Source organism: Gossypium arboreum, chromosome 3, assembly GCF_025698485.1.
Source record: "Gossypium arboreum isolate Shixiya-1 chromosome 3, ASM2569848v2, whole genome shotgun sequence".
NCBI lineage: Eukaryota > Viridiplantae > Streptophyta > Magnoliopsida > Malvales > Malvaceae > Gossypium > Gossypium arboreum.
This window is the reverse complement of record NC_069072.1, coordinates 92,264,757-92,277,800: the sequence shown is the minus strand read 5'-3', so window position 1 is coordinate 92,277,800 and position 13,044 is coordinate 92,264,757. Positions and strand designations below refer to the sequence as shown.

General features: G+C 35.2%; 1 non-coding gene across 1 annotated transcript; it reads left to right on the top strand.

The window, feature by feature from the left end:
- The first annotated feature begins 240 nt into the window (after positions 1–240).
- LOC128291289 (small nucleolar RNA R71) lies at positions 241–346 on the top strand. The gene has a single exon (XR_008281065.1). It is a non-coding gene; the product is annotated as a small nucleolar RNA R71 (small nucleolar RNA).
- Positions 347–13,044: the final 12,698 nt, after the last annotated feature.

The following is a 13,044-nucleotide window of genomic DNA, read 5'->3' as shown; positions in this document are numbered from 1 at the left end:
CATAGAGGATACCTGGGTTGCCAAAGAATCGTGTCCACTTTATGTACTTCTGCTGCTCGTCTTTCTAAGACTACTCAGTTGGTTAGCCACTGATAGTTATTGTTGGAAATTCTTTCAATAATCTTGTAAGCATCATTATAGGACCTAGAAAGAAGGGCTCCATTTTCCAAAGCATCCACTATCATTCTAGTATGAATATTGAGACCAATATAGAAAGTCTCCATTTGAAATCAGCAAGGAATGTCGTGATGAGGTCACTTTCATAGTAATTCTTTAAACTGCTCCCATGCCTCATATAAAGATTCTTCATCAAATTGTTGAAATGAAGTGATTCATTTCTGATCTTGGCGATTAAAGATCGAGGGAAATATTTCATTAAGAAATGTTCAACCAACTCTTGCCATGTACTTATGGAACTAGACGGTAGGGAGTTCAACCATGCTCGTGCTCTATCTCTTAAGAAGTATGGAAATAATCTCAGTCTCAAGGTGTCCTCAGTCACCCCGACTAGTTTAAATGAGTCACTCACTTCCATGAATAGCCGAAGATGAAGATGTGGCTCTTCAGTAGGGATCCCACTAAATTGACCCATATTTTACAACATTTGGAACATGACCGGCTTCAGCTCAAATTGTTGTGCCTCGAATTTGGGTCTCCTAATACTCAGATTGAGCTTGTTGAATAGAGGAATGACATATTGTTGGATGGCACAGTTTCTATCATCAGCAACAATGACCAGATTGTGAGTATATAAGCGAATGTTCCTCCTGGATTTTGGTTTGGAATTTTGAAATTCATATCTCCGGTCCTTCTTTGGTTCACTTGTCTTCTCCTTTGTTAAAAAGTCCATTCAATTTCAGGGTGAGTAAGTCAATGATTTGATAAATACTCATAAACACCTGAAACAAACACACAAAAAAAATAGAATTAAAATTTAACCAAAAAAAATAGACCAAAATGAAAAATTAACAATTTCACAAATAATGTCTTTTAAAACAGTCCCTTGGCAACGGCGCCAAAAACTTGGAACGACGAAAATGTGCAAGTGTACACAATCGTAACAAGTAATAAAATGACAAGTAAATGTCGAGTTATCCTACCCACAGGGACTGTGAAAAGAATTATTTATGAATGCAATTTAAAACACTTTGGTAAAAAAATTATTTTGTTTTGAAAAGGGTGTTTAAAAAAAATAAGATTTTAAACTAAATAAAAATAAAAGTTCAATGCACAATTTTAAAAAATGATTTAATCAAGATGACATAATTGTGTTAGATTAATTACATTTCTTTACCTTAGAATTATTAAACTCATGTTTATGTTGTTACGAATAAATTCATGGCAACTCGCTAATTTACTAACTTATGAACATACTCACCTACACAAATTCATTCATCTCTTAACATATCCCTAAGTTAATTTAATCGATTAAATAGATTCTAATAAGCAAACATGTTATTGAACTAATCTCTTGCTTATTCCTATGTCAATTCAAATGATTAATTAAATCTAATAAGCACATAAAAGACTATGTGAGGTAACAAGGTATCCTTACCTTGAAATAGTTTAATCACAATAATCTTGCAAGTTATGCAAGGCAAATGTATCGTCAGATACAATGCTAATTTAACCTTCAGCTACCTTAGACTAATAAACATGCACTGATTAAGTATTGTGTCAATTATTTACAATTTCAATCCGTTTAAATAATTAATTCATTAGTTCCCTCACAATTATAATGCAAGAATAACTTAGGCATGATTTTGCTTAATCAAGCATTTTACCGAGGCCTATAACAGCATAAACACAATTTTAATAATTTAAGAAGACGAAATGCAATCAACCCAACACGAATTAAACTCAAGCTAAGATGATTAAATTAACAATTCCAACAATATAAATATTTGTAGATGTGTTCATCAGAAAAACAACAAAATTTAAAGAGATAGGGAACAAGAATCAAATACGGTGTTTTACCGTGGCTTGACTAGGTTGTTCCATTCTTCCTTCTTTGTTGTCCTTGCTGATTAAGGCTGCTATGAACACTCAATTGCTGCTCAAAAATGGCTGAAGAAGATCCCTTTCTCAAGAGGAGAAATCAGCAAAAGAGCAAGGAGCTTTGAATGGGAAAATGAGAGAAAGTGGAAAGAAGAGAGAAAACATGTGAATGAATAAGATTTGTTTCAAATAATCAACTTCAGGGGGTTTTTGTAACACCCCTTACCCGTATCTTACTCCAGGACAAGGTTCGAGGCATTACCAGGCTAAACATTAACATTCACACAAAATCGGCCATAAAATTTCGTTAAAATTTTTAAACTTTTCAATTTCATGCAAATTGTCCCTTATAAGGCCTACGAGGCCCAAAACATACATCGAAGGTGGTTCGGGACTAAACTGAGGACTTTAGAAAGTTTTAGGATAACTTAGAAAAATTTCCTACTTTGGGGAGTCACACGCCCGTATAGGTACACCGTGTGGTTACACACGTCCGTGTGGTTTGGGATACAGCCGTGTAACTCTCTGACTATGATGTCATCATACAGTTAGGATAACACGGCCAAGTCACACACCAATGTGCTTAGGCCGTGTGGCAAATTAAATTCTTGAAATTAAGTGTAGACTGCACACAGCCTAGGCACATGCCCATGTTCTAAGGCCGTGCCTGACACAAGGCTGAGACACATGGCCGTGTCTCTTCCCGTCTGTTTACTACTGGGCATTCTATTTGCATCAATTAGGGTGCAGGGGACACACGGTCTAACCACATGCCCATGGGCCAGACCGTGTATCACACACGGCCTAGACACACGCCCGTGTGTCTACCCACATGGACAAATTTTAGGCTATTTTCCAAGCCATTTGTCACCTTTAAATGCTCATATGCTTATTCATCTAAGATGGCATGCAACGTAGTATATTTGGTCACTTGAAAACTCATAAACATGATTATTCCATGCCTTTGTAATGACAACATGACACTTATCAAAAACATCATACTTTCATATGGAATTCCGCACCAATTTCATATACATTCATTAGGCTAACTCTACTTTTAAATTACGTAATCATACCATAGATTTAGCATACTTATTAACCATGATTCATTCACTTTGCACATGTGCCATTCATCACACATTTCATCCATAAACAAACACAACAAACATAAAACATTGCATACATGTATAATTGACTAGAGTTGCAACCCAAATGATCAATATGGACCATATCACGTGGCCATATACAAAATAAATCAAATATTTCCATAAGTCAACACATTTGACTAGACCAATATGACATATAACAAAAAGACCAAGTCTCTATACATGCCATACTCAAAATATTGAGACTAACTATACCATAAATGTCTAGTTGATAGTGTGATTGGGCCTCCAAAGTCTTTTGATCCCCGAGTTGGCTTGGCGATACTATGAGAAAGTAAGAAAGGGTGGGGAGTAAGCATAAAGCTTAATAAGTTCACATGCAAATAAATAGCAACATGATCATATATATATACATTTATGATATAACCTAGATTTACTTAAGTGTTATCATGAATTCATAGATATAACTGAAATTTGTAAACATAACTTATGCATTTCCAATCTTACCAAAAATTCATCACATATAGAGCTCATTCAGATGAGTTTATCGTACATACCTGTACCAAGTCAAATCACACTGTCATATTCTCTCTTCATTGATTTACTTGTCGATTAACTCACAAGTTTACCAGTTGAGCACTCTAAAATATTATTGGATACGCAGAAGACTTGCACATAGTACATCAAATGTAGCCATGTGATAACTCATATCACAATCACATATTGCTCGCTCACGACTGCTCACGGGCCTACTCACACAAGTTGATAATCAAGATGTAACTACTCGAGTTGCTCACACAAGCTGATAGGTACCCGCAACACATGCTGGGCTACCCAACCATCGGTAGGACGTACAAGACTAGCACCCGAATTCACATATCACATATGCACACATATTCATGAGCTCATATCCACATAGTTCCTAGTAACATGTCACATTGTATCCTAAACTATTCCTAAGGTTCAAATGGGATTTTCTCGACATCTCATGTTCGTCAAATTCATTCACAATCTCGTGCTCATAGGTTACAACATCATTGATACACTTGACATAATAAGTAAGCATATAAACTCATACATTAACAAAATATTAAGAACATGATATAACATTGCATTATTTACACATGAACTTACCTCAGTACAAAATATGGATAATTTATAAGATTTGGTCCAAAATCTTGTTCTTTCCCTAGTCAAGGTCCGGACTCTGTTTTCCTTGATCTATAATAGAAAATTCAGCTCATTTAATCATCACATTGTTCAAATTAATCCATAAATTACAATTTGGAAAAATTATAATTTTTCCCCTAAACTTTTACATAATTTCAACTTAGTCCCTAGGCTCATAAAATGAAATGTGTTCATTTTCTTTTATACCCAAGCCTAGCTGAACTTATAACACACTCATATCAGCCCACATTTTCTTTTAAATCAGATTTTTAACCACTTATTTTATGACTTTTACAAAAAGGTCCATTTTAGGTGTTTTCATGAAAAATCACCTAGTAGAAGATGTTTATCACACACTAAACTCTTATATTCCTCCACTAATCATCAAAATACATGCGTGTCACACATCGATAAATTTTCGTACATAAACCCTACTTCAAAATAAGGGTGGAAATAGGTAAATCAAGCTACGAGGACTTCAAAAATGTAAAGAACATTAAAAAGGGGCTCGGGAGCACTTACAATCAAGCTTGAAAGTTGAACAAAACCCTAGCTATGGTGTCTTGAGAGTTTTGGCCAAGCATGAAGAAGATGAGCATATTTTTTCTTTGATTTTCCCTTTTTATTCTTTTAATTACCAAATAACAAAAATACCCTTAGGGTCTTTCTTTAAAATTTTTCCCACACATGTCCATTTTTGTCCAAGATTTTAAAAATTGGTTAAATTCCTAATTAAGACCTTCTAATTTATAATCTAAAGCAATTTCATGCTAAAAGCTTCTAGAACACAAATTTTGCATCCTATTCAATTTAGTCCCTAAAGTTCAATTGGACATTTTATGCATAGAATTTCTTCATGAAACTTGCACACAAGCATGCAATCATATTATAGACCTCATGAGAATCATAAAATAATTATTTCTATTCCAGATTTGTGGTCTTGAAACCACTATTCCGACTAGGCCCTAATTCGGGATGTTAAAGTTTTTATAGCTGAAGAGGGCTGCTAAAAATAGCTAAAATTAGCAGCCAAAGAGCCTTCCCTTGGCTGCCACACATGTGGCAAGTTTGATGATTTCAAACTTGCTAAATTAAGCTTGGGGAAAATCTAGAAAGCCACCATTTGTGGAGGGGTTTGAATGCTATTTGAACAAGTCTTCAAGGGCCTCTTTGCAAGCTAAATAATCATCCAATAAGCTGATTTGGATCAGCACATGGGATGGTTTTGGGCTGTCCATTACTTGGCCGATTCAGTTCACTCAGTTCGGCTGAACTGGACCACTTTTCATAATTTATTAATAATAATTTATTAACCCAATTTAAATTGGATATAAATTAAAATTAATTATATTATGAATTAATACACACAATTTTGGACCGTCTTAGGATTAAAATTAATTCGTCCTGATACTTCAAATTGCTTCTCAGTTTTGTGCTTCTAGCACTGTCTGCCGAGCCATTTTTCGCCCTTTGTCCAAATTTGTCGAAAATAACCAAAATTCATCAAAATTAATTATAAAATTAATTAAAATTCAAAAATTTCATATTTTAAGTACACTTTAATTATTTTATAAAAATTAATTATTTTTTTACAGGAATTTTATCGAAACTGCATGAATTTAAGTTAAAAAGGGCATGAAAAAAATGTGTAAATTTTCGTGTTTCCACGTATCGGTTAGCATTACCACCAAAACTTGACAGAATTCATAATGTTTTTCTTGTTTTTATGTTGCGACGATATAGATCAAATCCTTCACATGTAATTTCTCCGACAGAAGTTGAGATTCAACCTGACATTACATGCAGTGATGACCCAATCAAAATATTGGCACGTAAAACAAAAGAATTAAGAAATAAAAAAGTGACATTACTAAAAGTTCTTTGGAAACGACATAGGATTGAAGAAGCTACCTGGGAACCATAGGATACCATGAGAAAGCAATACCCGAATCTTTTTACTGGTAAGATTTTTGAAGACAAAAATTCTTAAAAGGGAGAGTTGTAACAACCCATTTTCAGTGAAATCGAAATAGTGGTTTTGGGACCACAAATTCGAGCCGAAGAGAAAATTTATTTTAATATTATTGCATGGTCTACATTATGATAGGAATGTCATATGAAAATTCTGATAAGAAAATTTTACCGATTATGTGTTTAATTAGGGAAAGGACCAAATTGCATAAAATGCAAAAATTTAATTTTAGTAGCTATAAGTATCAAATAGCTATGGAATTCAAAATTTGAGGTCCTTATATGGTAATTAGACTATTAAAGAAAATCTAGTAGATATTTTTGGTAATTCATCCATGGAAAAATTAGAAAAAGGTTAAGGACTAAATTAGAAACAAAAATAAATATCATCTTATTTTATATCATCTTCCCCAAATTAAGATATGGAAACCCTAGGAAAGAAAAAAGTCTTCAAGCATGTTTAATTGGTTCAATTGGGTAAGTATTTTTGTCCTATTTTTAGTAATTTTTATATTTTTGAGATCGAAATAGTCTAATCTATCTATTTTGAGGATTAATTTGAAAAGTTATCAAAGTAGCAAGGTTTTGAAATGGATGAATATGCTAAAATTTGAAATTTATTGTAGAAAATGAAAGATTGTTATAAATAAACAACTTTTACAAAAGAATATTTATGAAATCATAATTTAGGGACTAAATTAAAAAGTGGTAAAACCCATTAAAAAATTCTAAATTTTTGAAATATAAGTGCTATAAATGTTATATGAAATTTTTTTTAGGCTTGGAATAAGGATTAAATTGCATGAATTTCATTTTTCGAGCCTAGGGACGAAATTAGAATTTATGGAAAATTTAGGGGTAAAATGGTAATTTTTCTAGGGTATAAATTGAATCCAATTGAATATGAAATGTTATAAATTGATGATTAAATTCATTTATATTGATCTAGATAACTTACATTTAAAGTTAGATAGAGGAAAACAAAAAGTTTTGGATTAGTAGATTTTGTGTGCAAACAAGTATCGAGGTAAGTTCGTGTAACTAAATTGTGTACATTCTTATGTTTAAATTGAACGTTTGTATATGTGAATTATGAATTTGTTATATAAATTAAAATAATTATATATATGAGAATTTTTAAGTCTCATTTGAATATGTAAAATTCGATGGATACAAGTTTCCTCAAATTGGTTGTGGTCTTGCATATGTTGCAGACACACTATGGCTTGAAAGAGCATCCTGTTATTAGCACTCTCAAGCTTCCCATTATATGGTTCAACGAGCTTTCCATTATAGCTCTTCGAAGCATCCTGATAGGTAGTGATCCTACATTTGTTGTGGACACACCTTAGCTCTTATGAGCATCCTGATTAAAGGCTCTTCGTGAGTTTCCCGTTAAATTGGCTCTTTGTGAGCTTCCTGATAGTGCTCACTTGAACTTCCCAATATTGGCTGTCGGCAGCTTCTTGACATGGTTATTTGTGAACTTCCCTATATGGTTCTTTGTGAACTTCCCGATTATGGCTCTTGTGAGCTTTCTGCTATATAGTCCAGGTAAGTTTCTCGATAGGCTCTTTATGAGCTTCCCAAAATGGCTATGTGTGAGCTTCTCGTTATAAGGCTTGAGAGTGTGCTTCCCGTGTAACATCCAGAATTAGGGCTTAGTGGGAACTGAGATTTCGAGACCATAAATCTGAGATAGAAATAAATGTTTTATGATTATTACGAGGTCTATGATATGATTCCATGCTTGTGTGAAAATTTAATGAAGAAATTTTATAAGTAAAGTGTCCAATTTGACTTTAGGGACTAAATTGAATAAGTGGAAAAACATGTGCTTCTAGAACCTTTTAGTATGAAATAGCTTTGGATTATTAATTAGAGGTCCTTAAATAGCAATTTGTCCAATTTCTATTTTTATGGACAAAAATGGGCATGCATGGATAAAATTTGAAAGTTTAGTGAAAAGGGCATCTTGGTCATTTGGTTAATAAAATAATAAAAAGGAAAAAATCAAGAAAAATTTGCTCATCTTTTCCATGCCATAGCCGAAATTCTCAAGCTCTCCATAGCTAGGGTTTTTCAACTTTTCAAGCTTGATTGTAAGTGCTTCCTAGCCCCATTTTTTATGTTTTTTGCATTTTTGAAGTCCTTAAAGCATGATCTATCCATTTCTAGCCATATTTTGAGCTAGGGTTTATGTATGAAATTTGACCCATGTGTGACATGTTTGTATTTTGATGTTTTATGGAAGAATATGAAAGTTTGATGTGTGTTTAACATCTTTTACTATGTGATTTTTGACAGAAATGCATGGAAAAGACTTGTTTGTAAAAAGGTATAAAAATGAGTAGTAAAATGTGAAATAAAGGTAAATGTGAGCTGATATGATCATGGAATAGGTTCGGCTAGGCTTGGGTAACAAAGAAAATGAACACATTTCATTTTACGAGCCTAGAGACTATTTGTAAATATGTGAAAGTTTAGGGGCAAAGCTATAATTTTGCCTAAATATAGTTTTTGGACTGATTTGGATAATGTGATGATTAAAAGAGCTGAATTTGCTATTATACATCAAGAAAAATGGAGTCCGGACCTAGACCGAGGAAAGAAAAATATTTTTGACTAAATCAAATTAATTGTCCATATTTTGTACCAAGGTAAGTTTATGTGTAAATAATGCAATGATCTATCATGTTTGATTGTTTTATTTATGTATGAATCTCTATGTTTAATTATTATGACAAGTGTATGAACGACTCTACTGTCTATGAGCATGACTTTGTGAACGAGTTCGACGAATATGTGTTATCGAGAAAATCCCGTTTGAACCTTAGGAATAATTTAGGATACAATGTGACATGCCACTAGGAACTATTTGATTATGAGCTCATGAGATTATGTGTATATGTGATTATGTGAATCCGGGTGCTAGTCTTGTACGTTCTACCGGTGGTTGGGTAGCCTGGCATGTGTTGCAGGTACCTGACGGCTTGTTTGGGCAGCCCGAGTAGTTATGTCCTAACTGTCAGCTTGTGTGAGCAGGCCCGTGATTAGCTCGAAAGCTAGCAATGTGTGATTGTGATATGTGGTAGAATGTGGCTACGTTTGAAGCATTATGTGCAAGTTTCCTGTGTATCTGATAGTATTCCAAGTGTTCAATGGGTAAACCTATGAGTTATTCGACTAGTAAGTCAATGATAAGGAAATGTGACAATGTATTACGAGTTGGTACAGGTATGTACGAAAAACCTATATGAATGGGCTCGGTATGTGATGAACTTTTGGTAAGATTGGAATTGTGTAAGTTAAGCTTATGAATTTATGATAACACATAAGTAAACTATGTTATGTCATTGGTATTTATTTATATGATTATGTTGCTATTTATTTACATGTGAACTTACTAAGCTTTATGCTTACTCCCCTCTCTTTTCCATTTTCTTATAGTATCCCAAGCTAGCTCGAGGATCGAAGGACGTCGGAGGCTCGACCACACTATCAACTGGATATTTGGGTATAGTTAGTCTCAACATTTTGAGTATGGCATGTATAGGGACTTGGTCTATTTGTTATGTGTCATATTGATTAGCCAAATGTGTTGGCTTATAAAGGTATTACGATTATTTTGTATATGGCCAAGAAAGGTGGATCATATTGATTTTTGGGTTGTAACCCTAACTATTGGTGCATTCATGCAAATATGCTTAGGTTTTAACATAGTTATGGTTGCTTATGGCTAATGAGTGTGATGGGTGGCATGTATGTTTGGTGTATGAAATATGAATTAATGTGCATGACAATAAAGGTGATGCAAGTGTGTAACTTAAAAATAGGTTAGTAAAGATGATAGACAAATATGAAATTGGTGTGGAATGCCATATGAAAGCATGATAGCTTGAATAGGTGATATGTAGACATTACCAAGTCATAATTTAACCATGAATGTGAACGCTTGAGTAATCAAATGTGCCTTGTTTCATGCTATGATGTGAGTGTAAGTATGTGAGTGATTAAAGGTGGCAAATGGCTTGGAAAATAGCCTAGAAATTGTCCATACAGTTAGACACACGGGTATGTGACTAGGCCGTGTGTGACACACAGTCTGCCCTATGGGCATGTGATCTGGCCGTGTATCCCCAGCACCCTAATTAATACAAATAGAATGCCCAGTAGTAAACATATAGGTAGAGACACGGACGTATGTCTCAGCTATGTGGAGGACACGACCTTAGGATATGGGCGTGTGCCCAGGTCGTGTGAAGTCTGCACTTAATTTTGAGAATTTAGTTTGCCAGACGGCCTAAGCACATGGGCGTGTGACGTGGCTCTGTGACCTTATTTTGTTGATGACGACAAATTCAGAAAGTTACACGGGCTAAGGACATGGGCGTGTCCCAAGCCACACAGACGTGTGTGACCACACGGCCTACCCACACGGGCGTATGACATTCCAAAGTATGAGAATCTTCTAAGTGTTGTAGAAGTTTCGAAAGTTTTCAGTTTAGTCTCAAACCACTCCCAACGTATGTTTTGGGCATTGTAGGCCTTTATAAGAGACAATTCGTATGTGATTGAAAAGTTTTAAATTTGGATGAAATTTTATGGCTCAGCACTGTATGTTAGTTTACGTTTAAGTTTAGTAATGCCTCAAACCCTATCCCGGCCTCGAATAAGAGTAAGGGGTGTTACATTTAGTGGTATTAAAGCTATGGTTTAATCAATTCTCGAACTAACGTAGCATGTGTATGAGTCTAGCTATATATGCTGTACATAAGTTATGATAGTGTGACGACAATTGACGATTTTCAAATGTGTTTTCTTATAGTAAATGGATCCTGACAAAGCGGTAGCGGATGATGTTCAAAGTAACACGCTTGCACCCGCTGAAGTGGTAGCGCCGTCTGATAGTAGACCCCCTACAATTAGTTGAGGAGAAGGAGGCAAGGAAGCCTTTCTCCATATGATAGATACCTGGTACACGGAGTTCGTTTGAATGAACCCGAATGCTTAACCCCCTCCAGCCCTACCTATTCCTTAACCTATTCCCGTAGCACTCCAAGATATGGGGTTCGTGAGACTAAATAGACCTCTAATTGATAAAATTCAGAAACAAAGAGTCGAAGAGTTCCGAGCTAGTAAAGATGATGACCCTGAGATGGAAGAGTTCTGGCTCGAGAATACCATTAGGGTGTTTGATGAGTTATCATGCACACTTGAGGAATGTATGAAGTGTGTTGTGTCTCTCCTGAGAGACTCGGCTTATTAGTGGTAGAACACCCTTGTGTCAGTGGTACCAAGGGAGAGAGTTAATTGGGAATTCTTCCAAGAAGAATTCTGTAAGAAATACATTAGCCAAAGATTTGTTGATTAGAAAAGGAAAGAATTCCTAGAGTTAAAACAGGGTCGAATGACGGTAATAGAATATGAGCGTGATTTTGTGAGGCTGAGTAAATACGCTCAAGAATGTGTATCAACTGAGGCCATCATGTGCAAAAGATTTGAAGATAGATTAAACGAAGACATTCGATTGTTAGTGGGTGTCCTTGAACTGAGAGAATTTGTTATGCTCATAGAGAGAGCTTGTAAAGCTGAGGAATTGGCTAAAGAGAAGAGAAAAGCTGAGTTAGAGTCTCGAGATTCAAAGAAGAGGCAGATAGGTAAATCATTTCAATTCTAAACTAAGAAACTGAGAGAGTTTAATACTCGATCGAGCATTTCAGCTGGGTTTTTGAACAGGAACCATGGGAAACAGTATTTGGGTCATAAGGCTCAAACTACTTCAATAGCGAGTGTGGGTAATGCTCAACCTAATAGACCTGAATGTAAACATTGTGGTAGACGTCAACCCAGTGAATACTGAATGAATAGCCGGGCATGTTTCAAGTTTGGTTCACACAATCACTTTACCAAGGATTGTCTTGAGATGGTTGAAAAGAAAAAATTTCAGAGTGCAAGGTCAAGCAATGCTACTTCTAGAGGGAGACCACAGAAGAACCCGGGAAATGAAGCAAGTAGTAAGAGTGCACCTAGGGATCCAGCTATGAGACCCGAAAGTAGAGCACCTACAAGGACTTACGCCATTCGCGCTCGTGAAGAGGCTTCATCCCCTGATGTGATTACATGTACTTTTTCTCTCTATGATACTTCTATTGTTGTCTTGATTGATCCAGGATCTACCCATTCATATGGATGTGTGAAATTGGTGTCTAGTATGAATCTGCCCGTTGAGTCTGCAGAATTTGTGATAAAAGTGTCGAACTGTAATGCCCCGGATTTAGGCTTAGAAGTATTGGGCCTTGATTATGGGTCTGTAAGGAGGTTGTATATAAGTATTTAATTGTGCAAGGAAATGACGTAATTAAAAGTCTACTTTGGTGGTTAATGGCCCTGAGAAGTATTGGAGAAATCTTGGGTTCAAATCTAGGCTTTAGCAAAAATTTTGGTTTTAAGTGAATAAAACGCTGGATGCATGGAGGAAGGCATTTTAAATTATTGTGTTAAATAAATCACACAATGAAACATATGGTCTAGTGGTTGTGGCGTCATTAAGGTTGCAAGGGAGCCTGGGTTCAAGTCTTGGCTTTTGCAATTTATTTTGGTTTTTCTTTTAAAGGAATCTGGACTTTGGCCTATGGACCTTATAATTAATTTAGGATATTTTGTGACACAAGAGATCTTGTGGCAGAGAGGTAAGTGGAGTGTGAGCATGTGAGAAAGGAAAGGGTTCAAATCCCCTTGCAAGCAAAACACAATTATTTTACTACATAGGGATGGTAAGTGGTTGAATTGGATTGAA